This window comes from Etheostoma spectabile, chromosome 19 (genome assembly GCF_008692095.1).
Source record: "Etheostoma spectabile isolate EspeVRDwgs_2016 chromosome 19, UIUC_Espe_1.0, whole genome shotgun sequence".
Lineage (NCBI taxonomy): Eukaryota > Metazoa > Chordata > Actinopteri > Perciformes > Percidae > Etheostoma > Etheostoma spectabile.
In genome coordinates, this window is record NC_045751.1 from 3,207,507 (window position 1) to 3,225,033 (window position 17,527).

Below are 17,527 nucleotides of genomic sequence, written 5' to 3' on the forward strand. Positions count from 1 at the left end.
GGTTAAAGTCATACTGTAGATGCACAAGTAAAAATGTATTTGTATTGTCATTTTGTGTCTGACACAGTTTTGAACACAGGTTTTACATGTCTCTTTTGTTTTTTGTTTCAGTGACACCACTCTTACTCTTTCTTTTTATAGTTTATAATAACAAATGGGGCATATGTCATTTGTCCCTTTTGATAGCTGATAACCTTTCTGATTAGAACTCAACAACCTTTAGATTCCTATATGTTCAAAAGTTATGGAAGATAAGTCTAGACATGTGAAATGACGCATGCAAAGACATGCGTTACTGTTACACAATATAGGCATGAGTCATACCACCAATAATCTGTGCAACACAAAAGCTTACCCCCACACCACCACTTCCATCCCCAACATCCATACTCTCCTCTTCTTCATCACAGCGTATAAATGCAGAGCTATTTCAGTTGCACTTCTTGACAGCTAATTAAGCAGCCAGTGTCTGCTCCCCCAAAGTGATTTCTTATCCCTTGCTATGATTGTGAGGGGTTATACAGAAACAATACTTTTAAAACTTGAATGGCATTTTCACGCACAGTATATACAATGTGATGAATTGGTTTTACTGGTGAAAGTGACAAGATATGTCAAAAGTGTATCGTCCATAAAGTTCTTTTTCCCTCATCTCAGACTTATATTCCATTCACGGTACCAAGCTAACTTAGATGTTTAATTTGTGGATGGCTTCGTTTGTCACATCATAAATAAAATATACACATTTTCTATATCATTGAATAATTACTCACATATTGTGGTAATAGCGTGCTAGTTCCTGTGTAATAATTGTGATTAAAGTTGCTGTGCTGTTGGTGGATAACGACCCTTAATTAATGAGCCTCCTCAAGTTTTGCCTTTTGAAAGCGAGGTCATCATACCTGTAATGTTTAAGTGAGCGCAGATTAAATGAGGGATTTGGGAACAGATGTTAAAATGTCATTTCTGATATGTTCCTCAGCAGGAACAGGTGTTGCTGAGGTCCGCTGGTAAATGGAGCCTGCGTGCTGGGAGGAGACGACGCGGCTGTTCATTTCCGTGACCAAATGCCTAAAGCTTCGGGACCGGCTCCAACTCCTCAGGACCTGTACAGCCTGCCTGGAGCCGTGAGTTTGCACAATGTGTGACTGCACACTGTTATTCATTTGTTGATGCTCTGCAAATAACTCAGTGGTGAACAATGTTGGCAAATGCATTCCTTAAAAATGAGAACGCAACCATTTGGTTCAATGTTAAGCAAAATTGTCATATAATAATATAATAATAATGCATTTTATTTATATAGAGCTTTTACAACACTCAAAGACATTTTACAGAGCTTTAAAAAAAAGAAATCCATACAAAAAAAATCCACACTAAAATAGACACATTAATCAAACATTACATTACATTAAAAGCAGCTCTGAAAAGGTGAGTTTTGACTGGTGGTTTGAACATGGACAGATTGGAGAAGGCAGCTATGGAGAAGGCTCTGTCACCCCAGGTCCGATGCTTGGTTCTTGAGTGGTGGAGACAAGAGGTTGAGTTTATTAACTATTTGTTTGTCAGAGTCTAAAATAGTTTGGCACGTGAATCAAGATTTTCAGTGGAATTAATCAAGGGGAGTTTGAAGTGGCTCCAACATTAATCAACATTTCCTCGCCGTTCGGTTTAATCTGGTCCGACCCAAGCTAATCAGTAGCAGGCGATGCAGCCCCCTTAAGACTTCACACCTCAATTTTTATGCCATTTTTGAAAGATGAATTGACTTATCACTTTGCGCAATTAAAGGTCATGTGAAAGTGATGACTCACTTCAAAAATCAACATCCTGAAACCAAAAGATCCATCATAAGTCATCCTGTATTCAAAGCAAAGGTCCACCTATGATTGTGCTCCTCAATATTTATAACCTCACCTCAACCTATTCCCACGTGACTCATTAGTCACAGAAGTAATGATATGGCATAACAGAGCAATCAGTGTTGTGGGTGTGAGTGATGACTGTGGCTTAAGACATGCAAGCTGTGATGTAGTACATGTCTGAGCGGAGAAGGGTTGGTATTTGCAGTAGAGGCCAAAAAGATGCTCACCCTATCTCTGTTTTCTTTGTCCCCCCCAAGGAAAACAAACCGCATCCTGCCACCGAGACTTAGACTCAGCATTCACCGAAGCCTTTTTTAAAAAAAATGTTTTTTCTTTTAGATGGCTGAGAAGTCATAACAGCCATGTTGGATGTTTTATCAAAGGTTTATCATCCTTACGCCAGGCTCATTACACTGGTGCAGAGACCGCAAAAATAAAACGTGACTTAATCAAAACCAAGCAGGCCTCCAGAATAATGGCTCCCCACAGCTGAATAATGTTCAGCTGTGGGCCCCTGCCTGACTGTTTCACATATTATGTGAAACAGTCAGGCAGGGGCTACAGTTGTACTTAACCTCATCAAGGACCATTTAGGTGATGGAGGACACCGATGCTGAGGCGAGGAGCTGCTAGGGGGTTGTTTGTTATTTTCAATTCTACACGAGGAAATGAGTCAGCAGTTTAAAGGTAATTACAGTAGGGCATTTTATTTTACAACGCATTCTTTAGACGTATTAAAAGAAGAGTTGTGTGTTTTCAACATTTTGGGATGCCTGGTTTTGTTAGAGGTTTTGGCCAGCAGCATGTGCTTCCTCCCCCCCCAAAAAACCCCCACCCCCCCCCAACTAATTCATTTAATGACAAATCTGGAAAGCGTTGGACAGAAATCCTAAAAAAAAGCTTCAACAAAGTCTCCAACATATCCTTGCTCAGGTAATGCAAGATTCAGGTTTAAAGTTTGAGTAAAAGACAATTGCAGGGTTTTGGCACTGGGGTTGAAATGTTCCCCCGAAAGCTTTTCCAAAGTGATGTGTAAGTGTCTGTATCTTTAATGGGCTATGCCATGGGAATGTTTCCATGGTAACATGGCAAAGGCGCTAGTACAGCTCAATGCCACTCTCTGGGGAGCTTCTGCTTAGTGGAAAATGATGATAATAGCGCAGAGTGTTGGATAAAAATCAACTGGGGAAGACTAACCCCTTCATGGAAAGGAGACAACGTTCATCTTCTTCTGCGCAATCTTTTGCATTTGGCTTTTTTTTTTTTTTAATCTAGTTCCCTTAGTTACAATACGAAAGTGTGTTCTGTATCCATTGCTTTCATTTTTGTAATTTCGTACATCTTACTTTGACAGACAGCAAAAGTAACTCCTCAAGAATAAGAGCACAGAGAGACACAGTGGTGCTGGTTTTTAATATTTTCTGAGTTTGTACTATCACATTTGCGAATAGTGCTCTTTTAGAACTTGTAGTGCCCTTTATACAGGCCTTTTGGAGTGTCACCTGTTCTAAAATAGGGTACTATACTATAATATGTGTTATATTTTAATTGTGTAAGCCTTCATTGCAGTTGGAAAACCAACATTTTTTAGTGGTCTTAGAAAGTAGCAGCCACAGCCTGGGAATCTATTCGACCCGGTGACTCAGATATCAGATACCTGTTTACACCCCACCGGCACGCTGTTGCTCTTTTCCCAGCGCTGATACGCGCGCACGTGTGCGTGTTGTTTAGTGTTAGATGTCGGATTCCAGCAGCTTAGAAAACACAGCGCTGTATTAGATCACAACTGTGCATAAATTACATGCACAGCGAGTATTAGGCGAGGAGAAATAACTGAAGACTGAAACTCTTTGGAGTTGAAAATGTCATATTAATTTCAAACACATTACCCCCTGCCGAAAGACTTAATGAAGAAGCCCATTAGAATGTCATACCTGCTTACTTGTGAATTTTGTAGAAAGTTTTTTTTTGATACGTCTGAGTCAATCACACAAAGTCTTTGTGATAAGGCGCTGCTCAGTGAGCCTGAACCCTCAGTTCTACTCTGGGAGCACTTGGATATTTTATACACGGCTGTGCTTTGAATAATTTCCAGGCAGAATTTCTTCTTTGGCAAGGCACTCTATTTTCCCTCTGCCAGCTTAAAGGTTTTGTCCTTGACGTCACTTTGCAAAGTGTGAGCAACTGATATGAAAGAAAGACTTGAATATGTGTTTTAAGTGGAGCCCGGGCTGCTTTTTCTAGACCCTGCACAAAAAGAGACTGACCGGGTGAGGCAGAAAATATAGGCAGAAAGTAATATTCTCATAACTTTTAAACATAACACAAAGCCCTTTTTACTTTTCTTATAAGCCTCCTTTTCTGTTAAATATGAATGTTATTCAACGTTATGTGGAATTACTCTGTTTAAAGGGGTATTCCTGCAATTTAGCATTGCATTTTCTTTAAGTTGGAAGACATGCAGCAGATTTAGGGCGGGGGGGGGGGATATTTTTAGCCCATAGTAACAGTCGAACTCAACAAACACTGGATGTATATGGATTTCCCATAATGCAACTTGAGCTCCTTGTAACTGTTTTGCATTACACCTAATGCCAAATTTGCATGTGAAATTGGTGGAGGGCCCCTTTAATAAACAGATTAACTCATTAATTCCTCTATTCTTTTCTATAAAAGTGTATGCAAGAGGAGTGTGCCAGTGGGCAGTGTGGACAGCTGGACTAATATACTGACTATTTTGTATTAAACTGCTTGAAACATATAATGAACATAACATGTTTGAACAATATTTGTGTTGAGTTGTTGACACAACTGGCCGACTTGTATTTAAACTCGATCAGATTTTATTTTATTTTTTTTAATGTCAGCATTCTTTGAGTGGAGTTTGTGTCTCTGTACACGCGGAGCATTTCATGTCCTCCTCTGACACATTGCGGGAACGCTGGGACAAACACCGGATGAGTGACTAAGAAAACAATTCCCCTGGATATGCCTGTTGTCTCGCTCTTCCTCTCTCGCACGGTCTTTCTGTGTCTCTTCGGGGTTGAATCACATTTCTCTTGCTTCCCTCCAATGTGTCTCTGTCATATATATGGGTGCATAGGCACATGCGCACATACGCACAAACATACGCTCACTTCTCTGAAACACACACACACACACACACACGCACACACACAATTTGACAAATCCCCCCTTCTGCCAAAAATTCGATAAATAAATGCATTGTCTCTTCACTTTCTGCTGTCGGCATCAGCCTGTCTAAATTGTCTGAGAAGGCAGTGGAGTTTGAAATTGAGTTCAGAACTGTATGCTGTGTGAAGGGGCACAAGATGAGCGTATGTTTGCTTATCTATTCATATTGCAGCAGCGTTCAGTAGCGGTTCTGCAAGAAAGGGTCAGTTAAACACGGTGAGGTGTTGTTGGTGGAAATTAAAGAGAGTTTAAAGGAAAAGTCTTAGGCAGTGGCATTTTGCCCTTGCAAAGGGAGCAATAGGTTATTCATCTCAGGGGTAAATGAAGCTTTAAAGTGAAATTGTGCAGTTACAGTGAGTCCTGTACGTTTCTTATTTCTCCAGTCCCTGTGTGCTGTGTACCAGGACGACTTCTTTTTGACAGTCACTATCATTGTTCTAAATGCCATCTATGCTGAAGCTTAGTAGTTGCATACAAAGCAAAAGGGTAATTTTACTTGAATCACTAGGTAGTGATTGAATAACTTCACAGTGATTTGCTCTCTCTTATTTCTGAAAAGATTAATTTCTTTCCCAAAGCCAAAGAGTTCATGCGAGAATAATAGCACCTGCCCACACTAATTTGCCAAGAACAAATGATTTTGCTTGAGAATGTAACTTTTGTGCCGCTTTCCTGAGATTTAATCAGAGGTATTATGCAAACCTTCCCTTCCTCAGCTCTTTTCTTGCCATTCTGTGATGAATGTGTTGTTACCAGATGATGTATGTTTATAGATTGCTGTGGATAACTGCTGTTTTGAAGAGTTATAGCTTCCCCTCACATCACAGAAAGTGCCTCTATGCGAAAATCATTCAGGGATTTCTGGTTTGTCTCTTAGTTGAGCACAACAAATGATAAATGTGCATTTGTTAAAAAAAAATATATATATATATTTCTATATATCCATCCCTAAACTTTGTTTCCAGACTTTTTGACAAGGCTTTTTGAATGTCAGTCCCCACTACAGAGTCTGGCAGTCTGTGGAAAAACGATTCACGTATTACATTTTTTTTTTAATATTAGCAGTGGTTGAAGTGTCCTTCACTGTCACCAGAATCTCTAGTATGGGGGTCGTCCTTTTGAACTTTTTTTTATTAGAGTGACAGAAATTGTAATGGCAGCATAAATCCTATCAAAGTCTTTGCATTCTCAGCATTACCTAGAAGAACTGTCCAGAGGTCAACTGATGGTAGAGCCTCATCCATCCATCCATCCATCCATCTGCAACACAAATGCATTTCATTCAGAAATGTAGGAAATACAACAGTAGGTCACCACTTTAACCCCCTCTTCTTTGTTAATATATATATATATATACACACCTTAGTGGTCCCTGAATACCATATCTGAAGTCTCTTTTCTAGCCTTGGTGCAGAATTACAGCCACTAGAGCCAGTCCCACAATGAGCTTTCCTTAGTATGTGTCATTTCTGAGGCTGTAGCTTTTAAGGAGGGGGGGTGGGCAAGGTGGAGGGTGGGGGTATAGCCTTGGCCAACTGCCACTTTGCTCGTTTGAAAGCCACCCTGTCTCTCTTTCATGGGTGGGGCAAATTCTCTGGGTGGGCAAAGCATAGAAAGGGAAGGTAACCTCGCTCCTTCCTTGCTCCTTGTGACCTCATAAGGGGCAAGATTCCAGATCGGCTCATCTGAGCTTTTACTTTCTCAAAGGCAGAGCAGGATACCCAGGGCTCGGTTTACACCTATCACCATTTCCAACAACTAGGGGACCTTAGGCAGGCTGGGGGAACGCATATTAATGTTAAAAAAAACCTCATGAAGTGACATTTTCATGCCTTGGGACTTTTTTAAAACATTGCCTCATAGTGTTAAACTCCACAGGATATCTAATACTAATAGTGTAATCTGATTGTATCTTCTCCATTGCATTTAGATTTATATGTAGTCCTTTGAAGTTTGTCTTCTCACATGTGTGCATTATGTAACTAAACATGGCTACAGGTTTTCATTTACCCAGCATAACATCACTTATATATATATATATATATATATATATATATATATATATATATATATAGTTCATTTATTAATATAACATTGAACATGACATGAATATAACATTGTATTAGGTTACTGGTGATACACATGAACCTCGATAAGAAGTGTGACAATGCCAGACTGGAAAAAGAAATCTCATTTTATATTAATAACAGTACCTTAAGGTCAGATTGGCCATTATCTACTTTTAAGCATCTGCACTCATTAACTGAGTAAATATACAATTAACGCGTCATTTGGCCTTGTCTTAAATTTTACAGAGCTACCATCTTCTATTGCCACGCTACAATTACGCATGCAAACTATCAAACAGATTAAATTTTATGCTATAGAAGTCGTTTGCCCTTTTCCTGAAATGCTAAGTTGTTTTAATGTGGTTAATGATGTAATTAGTTGTTCTTGAAAAAAAAACAAAAAAACACAACATCCAGGGTTCTAATGCTTTCACATTGCATGGAGGACGTATTCATCATGACTGGCTCGAGGCTTGCTTTTGAAGCGTGAACTCAAAAAGTGTAAAGCACATAATGAACACAATTACGAAGCGCTGCTGTTGGGGGATGCTCTTTAAACATAAACTTTGATTGATCGGGTCTGTTTACATGCTATGCTGTTATTTGTAAGAAAATGCCATCAGTTTGACAGCAAATCCCTGCCTGTAAATGTCACACTCTACAAATTGATTGTCAATGTTCACTTTAACCCTTTGGTTTTTGTTTAAACTTGACTACATTCTTCAGTTAGACATAACTGTGCAGAGTAGTGATGAGTGAGTGTCAATATCCGTAGATTCTTTTCAACCACTTAAGTGTTGCTTTTCACCTAGCCTGCTAAATTTAAAGTCCAGTCTGTATTCTTTCTTATTTCTTTGAGTTTGTGAGACACTGCCATTATATTAGTTACAGTCGGCAACTCCCTTGAAGTTTACTGGAATCAATATTTCAGTGCTGAATGGCAAGCTTGTCCTTAAACAAAAATAATTGTCCTTGACAACTTGAACAAGCGTTAGAGGTTTGCCCTCCTCAGAGCCCATTAAAAGGTTTTTAATGAGGGGAGAGTGGCATGCGGCAGCAGACCTCCCACTAGCTTTTGATACAATGCACTGTCACCTCATTAAATCCTGATGACGTTCAGAGGTATTCCCGGACAGTTGTGAGACCCATGTGTTACTCTGCGGACGCTCAGTCGCCATGGGGGCACCGCCCGGGGGCTGCGGGTACCAGCTGGACATGGCACCACAGCTTGGCCCGAGACAGTGATAATGGCCTCCCTGCTTCTTGTTCCAGTCACATGCTTTGTCACTTTAAACTGCTCTGTAATGTCCTTTGTGGGCTGTCATGGATTGTGCAATAAAGGGCGTGGAGGCAATCCAAATACAATAGTAAGCAAGCTGGGAAGTTTGCTAGGGAGGCCTGCCTCTTGGTGGGAAACCTCGTGCTGGTTTGATGTGCTATTCTGTCACTGGCTAATGCTTCATACCTGTTGTGTTCCAAAAACAGTAAATTAACCATTGTAATTAAATGTATTTTGAACTAACTCTTTTAGTCTTAGTTCAAAATAACATAACTACTCACAAGTCATAGGCGAGCCGACGCGGGCTTGCAATGTTTCGGACTGTGTCTCGACCTAATTGCATACATACTACTACATTGATACATCAAACCTACAGTAGGCCAAGCGAGGCTACGCGTTGAACATTGTATGTTATTTCAGAAGTGAAAGAATGGCTTTTGTTGTGGATTTGCTTTACCCTGAGCTCGAGGAGAGGCTTCACACGCTTGTTTGCGACAGATCCACTCCTAACCCTTTGATTCACGTGATTGACTTCAACAACTCAATAGTCATCGAGGACTCGTGAGTTCTCGAGTGAATCCCATGGTCTGCGAGCTTCTGGCTCTGAGTCTGCGGGTCGTGAAGTTCCTATAACCTGCCTCGGACTCTCTCTCTGCTCACAAAGTTGCTTGAGTTGACTTGTGGAGTTGTGGTTTCTTATGAAATTGTACGGTATAAAGCTTTTGGCAGTTAAGATGGCAAGGCATAATAGAAGCTAATGCTGCAAGAAGTTTTTGTGTGGCGCTGTTCCCACTTTACATTGAGGACTCAAATGATCTACGTTAATGATACTAGAGACTCGCGACGCATGAGTCAATTTAAAGACTCGGGTGAAAGCTCTGAGTGAATCACGACTCAAACAGGTTTAATAGGAGTAAGTAAGTACTGTTAAGTGGTAAGGTCAGCGACATGTTTGAGCTGTTGAGTTTTGACTTGTACGAATTAACGCTATCGTCAGCTCGCTCACTGTAAATTCAAATGTTGGACTTGGCTGTTAACATTAAACAGGCTAACGTTGGCTAACTGGGAATGCCAACAAGCTAGCAAACGCAACAATAAAGTCGCTAGCAAGCTCACCAACTTGGGTTGAATTCCCCGTTGCAGCTGCAACTGTCCTGGGGTCAGGGGCTGGCTCTGCTCTGGGTTTTCCTGATGTTTGCTAACTTTATGTAACCTTAAAAAATTGCAGCAGTAGGCTATCATACCACGGAGACCCACTGTCACTCTGACAGTCAATGCTTGCGGTGACCGGTCCGACGTCTTATGTGCCGTGTGTGCGAACTCACGCAAACGTTTATGTCGTCAAGGAGGTAACTTGCAGTCAGTTGACACTCAGTTTTACACACACGGATACACGGATTAATTAACCGTGACATTTTAAAGCACGGTTAATAGCCAAAGTCAGTTAACCGCTGCATCCCTAGTTACAGAGAGATCAGTTAGTTGCAATTAATGTTTTGCTCAAACAGAAAATCATTAATTTACATACACAACTGCATCTACAAGAATAAGGCACAGATGCATTGTTGCATTTCAAGTGTTGCATGCGGTAACTTAGCCTGGATGTATTGTCGGCTTAACCAGGTAAAGGTATCACTGTCACTGTGTCATGAGCCAAAGTATCAAGAGTTTGTTGTAGCAACCAACGTAAAAATAACTAAGGTTAATGTTAAGGGTGGGAATCAACAAAGGCCTCACGATACGATATTATCACGATACTTATGTCTCGATACTATACTATTTGCGATTTTAAATATATTGCAATAATCTGTGATATATTACATTTTTACTATTTTATTATTTATTCCCAATTTCAAATTATGTTTCCAGGATCAAATTATGTTTTGTTTCAAAAAGATACATTTCTCTGTTTGTTCATATCACTTTAATTTCATTGCTGCAAAATGGAATTGTCAAGCAGACAAACTAACCAACACATGAATAATCAAAATCAGTACTTGGCACCTGTGGATCAATACAGTATTGCCACTGAAAATATCGATCAATACGATGCTGTATCGATTTTTTTTTCTTTCTCCTACCCCTAGTTAAAATAGCACGTTTCAGGCAAAGGCACTAATAAAGGTTACTTAAAAATAGCGTTCCTTTCGCTGTCAATCTTGTTTGCTGTTACAAGTAATTTAAGGTCAATATATTAAAAATGACACCGTCTCAGAAACATAAAAACAATGTAACATATAGTAACTTTAAAGTAGTATTCAAAATGTTTTGAGAATGGAATTTAATATGGTGTTAGCGCAAGTCATCACAAGTTCCAAAATTGAAAAAACTAAAGGCAATATGAATTGCAACTACTTCAACATAAACTAAAAGTGACCCACGGCTTAAAAAACTGATTTCTTTCTAAATATGACTGATCGACAAATTCAATTTTTATAGCTCTATTTTGTCTTGCTTTCCTCTAAATATATAATTTCCAGCGGAAAGGCATTTGATAAGTTGTCTGGGGAAAGAAAGCATTTTAGTTGGCTTGCTTTGTATTTAGGTTTAGTAAATAATATAATGTTGTTTTTGTTTGAAATATGTAAAGTGCCCTAGCTCCTCGAATTAAGACATTCTCAGCTCTAAGCAAAGCCATCGCTGAAAACAAGCATGAGCAAATCATGTCACCGTTCTGAGCCTATATTGTTTTTCAGTTTGAATTAGTGCCTAAATGAAGCATTATAATACATGCACACAACCTCTTGGTTTATTATCCAAGCCCTTTCTACAGCTTTCTGCGGTTATTTTAATCACATTGAAGCATGGTTTATACAGAATAATAAAAGAAAGGGGAAGACTAATTTTTAACAGCTTTCATTTTTCATTTGACTCAACCAGTAGGTATATTTGAGGGCTGTTTGTATTTTGTATGCATGCTGAATATTATACCATTGAATGTCTTGAGACACTCAAGACCATACTATAGACATGATAGAAATGATATGTCGTCAACCCTCCCACTATATATTTTTCAATACAGCAATAACATATGAGCCCTGTTTGTCTTTGTAGTTTTACACAGCCCCAGGCTGTACATATGAGAATATCACAATGAGATATTGAGACAGAGCAAGTAGAGAAAATAAATAAATAATGGAAACACAAGGCAATATATTGTTTGAATATTATTTACCTGGCAAGGTATAGGGCCTTCAGAGCAGCTTCATTCTTCCGTGTTGTGTTAAACTGCAGTGGGAAGTTGAAGCATCCCTCAGGAATGAAAACCTCCCGTTCTTTGCGTGATGGAGGCGAAAATCGAGACCGCTTACTGCTCCAGAAATTCCCATAAAGGAATATTTGGGTGTGATTTGAGTGGGCCTATTCCCTCCCTGCTTATACTGGTTTGCATCACTCAATTTTTTACAACTTATATCATGTTATATTGGCTCAGTTTTACTAATCTTAATTTTTTTTTTAAAGTGAAATAGTCAATAGGCATTCCTAGTTCAAATTAAAATTTTCTTGCAAATTGTATGCACTGCATCGGGACAATGGGGGTCTGTCTGTGTGCTTGTTTGTGCTGGGAATGATAGACACCAGGTCTTAATGACGCTACAGATCATTTTAATTTCATTTTGGAGATGAAAACATGAGTCTAAGAGACTTTCCAAGTTCTCTTTTACTGTTCCTCAACCTGTGCATTAGTATATAAAAAGGTTTATGTTGATATACACAGATGGTGGAACTTTGCACTTTTATCATGACGCACAATACCCACAATATATTATTGAGACGGTATCACAGAGGTGGAAAGATCCCTGAGGTGTTTACAAACGAAAGGGATCGCAGACAACAAACCCTATTTTTGATCTTACCCATAGATACATTGTGGTTAAATTATCACACTGTTAAACATTAATATGCAAAGCCATTCTTCACCCTTCCTTCTCTTCCTCTCCCAAGGTGAAACTTATGCCCCTCAGAAGACAAAGTAGGGTAAGCCTTATAAAGTGCTGAGGCATCACAGATATAGTATGCTATTAAATGGAACGTGTGTCTTTCAGTAATACCATTTGTTGCATTTATGGTCTTAAGTTGATCCTTTAAAGTCAACATGATTTTTTGTTTGAGTGTGGGATATTTTTCCCTAAATACATGGCATTAAGGCAGGAGTTGCATGCAGAGGCTTTTACAAACGGGAAGATGGTCAGTACTGAGAAGGTGAGGTGCAAGGGATAGGTGGTGTTTGTCAACAGTGCACCAAAGAAGGCAAATTAATTTGTATTGCACCTTTCAAACACAGAGGCAATTTAAAGGACCTTGCATAAGGTAAATCAATAAATTTAAAAAAGGGACATGTGACAAAACTCATATTTTTAGTGCTTGTGCACATACATATAAGGGTTCTGGAGTGCCTACCAACCCACACAAACTGTGAAATAAGACGACCAGTTTTTTGTCAGTTTAGATTTGGCTCCTCTTCTTATGTCACATGCCGGCTTGTTAGAAAATAGCGTACTGGCCCCTGTCTGAGTATCTCCATCCACAGCCTGAGAACTACCTTTGCATAGGTGTGCCATATTTTTTTTTTGTAAGCCAAAAAAAAGCAGACTGGGCTTTTTAGGAGGGGGGCTTAGGGAGACAGGCGCTAAAACAGAGCAATCAGACAGAGGGATACAGGTATAGATACAGGTAAATGAAAAAAACACTGTGTTTCTTGAACATTAAGGCACGTAAACATGTTCTAGTAGAAACCCCAAATACTATAAATAGTATAAACCTGAAAAGGAGGATAAGGCTCTGACTGGCTAGCTAATTAATTATCAAGAGGGATGTATTTAATATAGATAGGGGTTATTTTGTTGCATGTGAGTAACACTATTTATTATTAATGCTCCTTTTAAACCTACAGTAACTCATATTTTGGCCACTTTGGGACAGCACAAACAAGATGTTGAAATGCAATCTGTCTTCAACCCTTACACAACCCTGATCTTTTAACTTGATATGGCAAACTTGTTAGCATAGACGTGGAGGCTTCGTTTGTTGTTCGTTCGTTTGGAGTTATGTTTGAGTCCACCTGAGGAATGTTACTTGAAAATTCATTCTTTTTTTAGCTCCGTTTTTGCTCTCCACCATCATCTGAGGTTAAAATGTGGCTCTTTAGCTGATAAATGATCCACTATGTTCACCAGCTAGTTCCTAACTTTGTCTGTCTGTGGTTTGGTGCTGGCCAGGTAGTGTACAGTGGCTTTTTTGCAACAACAAAAAAGCTGAAAACTGCAGCTTCTCTCTGCATTCATTATATGAGCGACCCCTTATACATTATATGGAGTTATGCGATCCATTTTTAGTATAGAAATAATTAATATATATAATAACTCTCTTTTTGTGGGTAATATACTTCAGACACTATTCTATCTTTTTGAAACTATTGTGTCTCATTTTTATTTAAAACACCCGTATTATTCACCTGGTTAGCAGCCTCCAGAATTGTTATTGACTTAATTTGAATCCTTTTCCACATAGTGTTTGTTCTTTTGTCCTTTATGTGTAACAGCAGTGAAATTCATATGCTTGTGTATTGGCTGAGTTTGTAATGATTTTTCAATGACCATGAAACGTATTAATTTCGATTACAGCTTTCACAAGAGAGTTGAGTCTGTGAGCTGTCCTCTGCCAAATTTTCCCGTTCACTTGTATGAAACTGTCTCCAACAGCCACTTTGGCATTTGTTTTTGCATTTACATATGACTCAATTTTTTTATTTTTTATTAATGCTTTTCAGTCATCTGGACAAACACAGAAGGAGCAATTGTTCGAAGCATTCTGCATGCCCACTTGACACTGATAGATTAGACTACTATTACTGTCTGCCAAAAATACTGCTTGTTTTCCTTCAGAAGCTCCAAACCACCATATGCCTACATTTGCCAGTGAGAAACTAAAATCGCTTTGTCCACACTAGGAGAGATCCATTATTAATATTGTGAATTTCATTTGATATCTGTAACTTGGCTGAGAACCTGTTCCTGGCTGCTGGGGATTTGATAAGCCCCCTGCCCTCTTGTCAAGTTGAACAGACTGTAAAGGCAGAGAGATGTACCCCTGGGACCAATGAACAGCTAAACAGATGACATGAATCTGAGCAAGAGTTCCAATGAACTTTCCTTGAACTAGAGAAGACCGGTGATCCATGGCCATAGCGCTCTTCTCTTCTTTCTTTCCTTTTTTTTCCTCGACTATAACTTCTCTTTCTGCTCCTGCACACAGTTTTCACTCCTACCATCCCCTCCTCTCTCTCCCATTGCAGCTGACCAGGAGAGTTCCCAGGTCATTGGTTTGATTTATCCATTCTGCTTAGACAGTAAGCAACAATAGACCACATATAATGAAGATTCACCAACCTCTTAAAATACGGTTGAGGTTTTTTGCCTGGAGTTTCAGATTTGCCAGTATTACACAATGTCTTTGAGTCCTATATTTTCAACAAGCCTTTAAATGTTTGTAATACTCTCTAAAGGGCAAGCGCACACACATCTTGTTGCTTTTTAAGTAAGAGCCGAGTAGTCTGTCATGCAATATTTGATTTAAAGGTGAGACACTATGTGCACAGACATGCCAAAGCCCTGAATAACACTATCTGCATTACAGAGATACAACATTTACAGTGGTCTGAATATCTATCTATTTTTCATTTTTTTACATGGCATAATCCTCATTGGTTCAGCCAACCATTTTCTATAAGCGTGTAAACAATTCAGATGTATCTGGGCCTCATTTTGCACGTCTGCGTATCACCAACAGGGGGCAGTGTAGGAGTTTATAACAATGCCGCCTCTTTCTTTCTAGAGACAGCCACAGCCTGTCTGGCAAACAAAGGAGTGAAGAGGCATTGATTTACATACATCAGCGGTGTCTTTAAAATACTTTTCAAACACTGTCTGTCTGCTTTAATTTCAGTTGCCTTCTTTATAAGAAAGAGCCAGAAATGGGTTTTTCTGCTGTTGAAATATAGGACATAACTGTCGTTGTAATGGAATGAGTGCAGTCTAATACTCAATAAAATGAACCAAACATCCCCCCAAATTGGTTTTAAAACATATTGCTAAAACAACTCATGCTTTAAAACACTTATACACAATCTACTGTAATAACAAATTATTTGAAAAAAAATAAGGTTTCTTGAATGTCTTCCAAAATACTCAAACAGTAGACCCTTTGGCCAGTGGACTGTGAAGATTACAGGTTTCTACAGCTGTTTGCCTTGAGGCCAATGTGCTACTCTGCCAGCAAACCTGTAAAAGAGTTGATGCCTGCTGTCGAGATCTGCCCCGTCCGTCGTCCATGTTTACGTTCCATACTTTTGATTCATTGGCTCCAAAATGAAACCTCAACCATCCGAACGCAATGACACTGACACGCCTGTATTGATTTCTGATGGTAAAGTGAAGCCCGTCGCAGCATCGGACAGATCATGTATTGCCTACTGGTTTTAATGTAGCAAAAATAGCAATTAGAAATTTTAGAGTGAAACGTTATATGCATGTTGTTGTAATCGCTTGTCTTGCCTGTTTTGACTTTTGCATCAGCTACTATGGGTCTCAACCTTTAACTACGAGAGCTTTACATATCTATGTTCTGCTCCACCTCTGTTTATTTTCTTCCCAGCAATATAAACTATTTACAGATTGCATTGAGTGATTTATAACTTTCATCAACCTCTGTTGGCAACCAAGGAATTGGCAACAATATTGACACGCCTCTGGCATAGCTTTGTGTAGGTTAAAGATGGGCCGTAATATAAAAGTGACACTTTAACAATGGAACAAAGAAGTTAGCAAATTTGAGCAGAGATCCAATCGAAACATTTAGGGAATATAGTAATACTACTTTGTCACTATTTAGTAGCCTTTGATGAAGCAATTTAAAAATTGTTGGTACAGATCAATAACCCTAAGCCCTGTTGTTGTTTTTTTTGCCTCGACTTATATTTACATTTTTGTGATCTCTGGTCTCAGTTTTGACTGATTTGGATGCCCTCTGGACGCGGTCTAGATTTGGTATTGATCGCACCTAGTTGCACCTTGCACGTGACTTAGGCAGCCGTCTTGGCTGCAGCCCTGGATGATTTGTTGGCATGAGAGATCTACACCTGTCAGTGCTAATATTTAATGGAAGCAGTCCCTCAGGGTGAAAATGTCATAATTGTTTGCAAGTCCCCAAGTGCTTCCCCGGTTTGCTGAATCCAAAGAGCAAAACCCAAGAGAAATGTTGGACTGGTGCAATATTTTCTCATAATACTGCCTTACAGATCCAAACAGGGATGCTTAATGATGAGTAATGAATAGGGAAGTATTACCTTAGCGCCTGGCAATGCATTCAGCCTTGCATGTACTGGAAGCTCACTGCAGCTCACTACAAGTATTAATCAAAACATAATCATAATATTATGGACTGAGTATTGAGTCAAGTTTTTAGAATGCCTCAGCAGGCACCTTATCCATTAACTGCCCATTACAGATTTAATTGTTCTTATTTTGTTGTCAAGTAACTTTAGTTATCTACTAATAATCCATTAGGCACAGTAAGCTGCAACCCAAGAGGAGTCTTTTATCATTTGAAGGCTCTTTCATTGTCACACTGAGATTTCTATACTCTTACTTTTAAACCTACACACTCAGAATTCAAAGTGCATAGTTCAGAGTACATTTTTGTATTGAAATGGTTAGTTATATACAGACACTTAAAAGGACCACCATTACTTACGTTTCCTTAAAAAGGACCTTTCTTCTGGTTTTGTTCCGTCGTCCGCCACGCGCCGTACCACACCGGGAGCATCTCAGAAGGGGAGCGTCTTTCTGCTGGACTTGCAGATTGTATTGTCTCTACAAGTACTTTAATGAACAATCATGTTGTTTTTGTTTTTTAAATTTCCCAAGACAGATGAAGACATGAAAGGGGAGAGAGAGGGGGGATTGACATGCAGCAAGGGGCTGCAGGTTGGAGTCAAACCCTCGGCTGCTGCGTACCCCCAATCCCAACCCTAACCCTTTTTCTGTGAGGGTACCGGTAACAAGAAACGACTGTAATCTTGTGCACTTAGTGAAACTTCTAAATTCAGACAAGGCAATACA

The 17,527-nt window shown here is 39.3% G+C and overlaps 1 long non-coding RNA gene across 2 annotated transcripts in view; it reads left to right on the forward strand.

The window, feature by feature from the left end:
- Nucleotides 1-986: 986 nt before the first annotated feature.
- LOC116707317 (uncharacterized) overlaps nt 987-17,527 on the forward strand; it is a 146,849-nt gene continuing 130,308 nt past the window's right edge. For both annotated transcript variants that reach the window (XR_004336462.1, XR_004336463.1), the window contains exon 1: nt 987-1,127. This is a non-coding gene — a long non-coding RNA (uncharacterized LOC116707317). The remainder of the gene's footprint in view (nt 1,128-17,527) is intronic.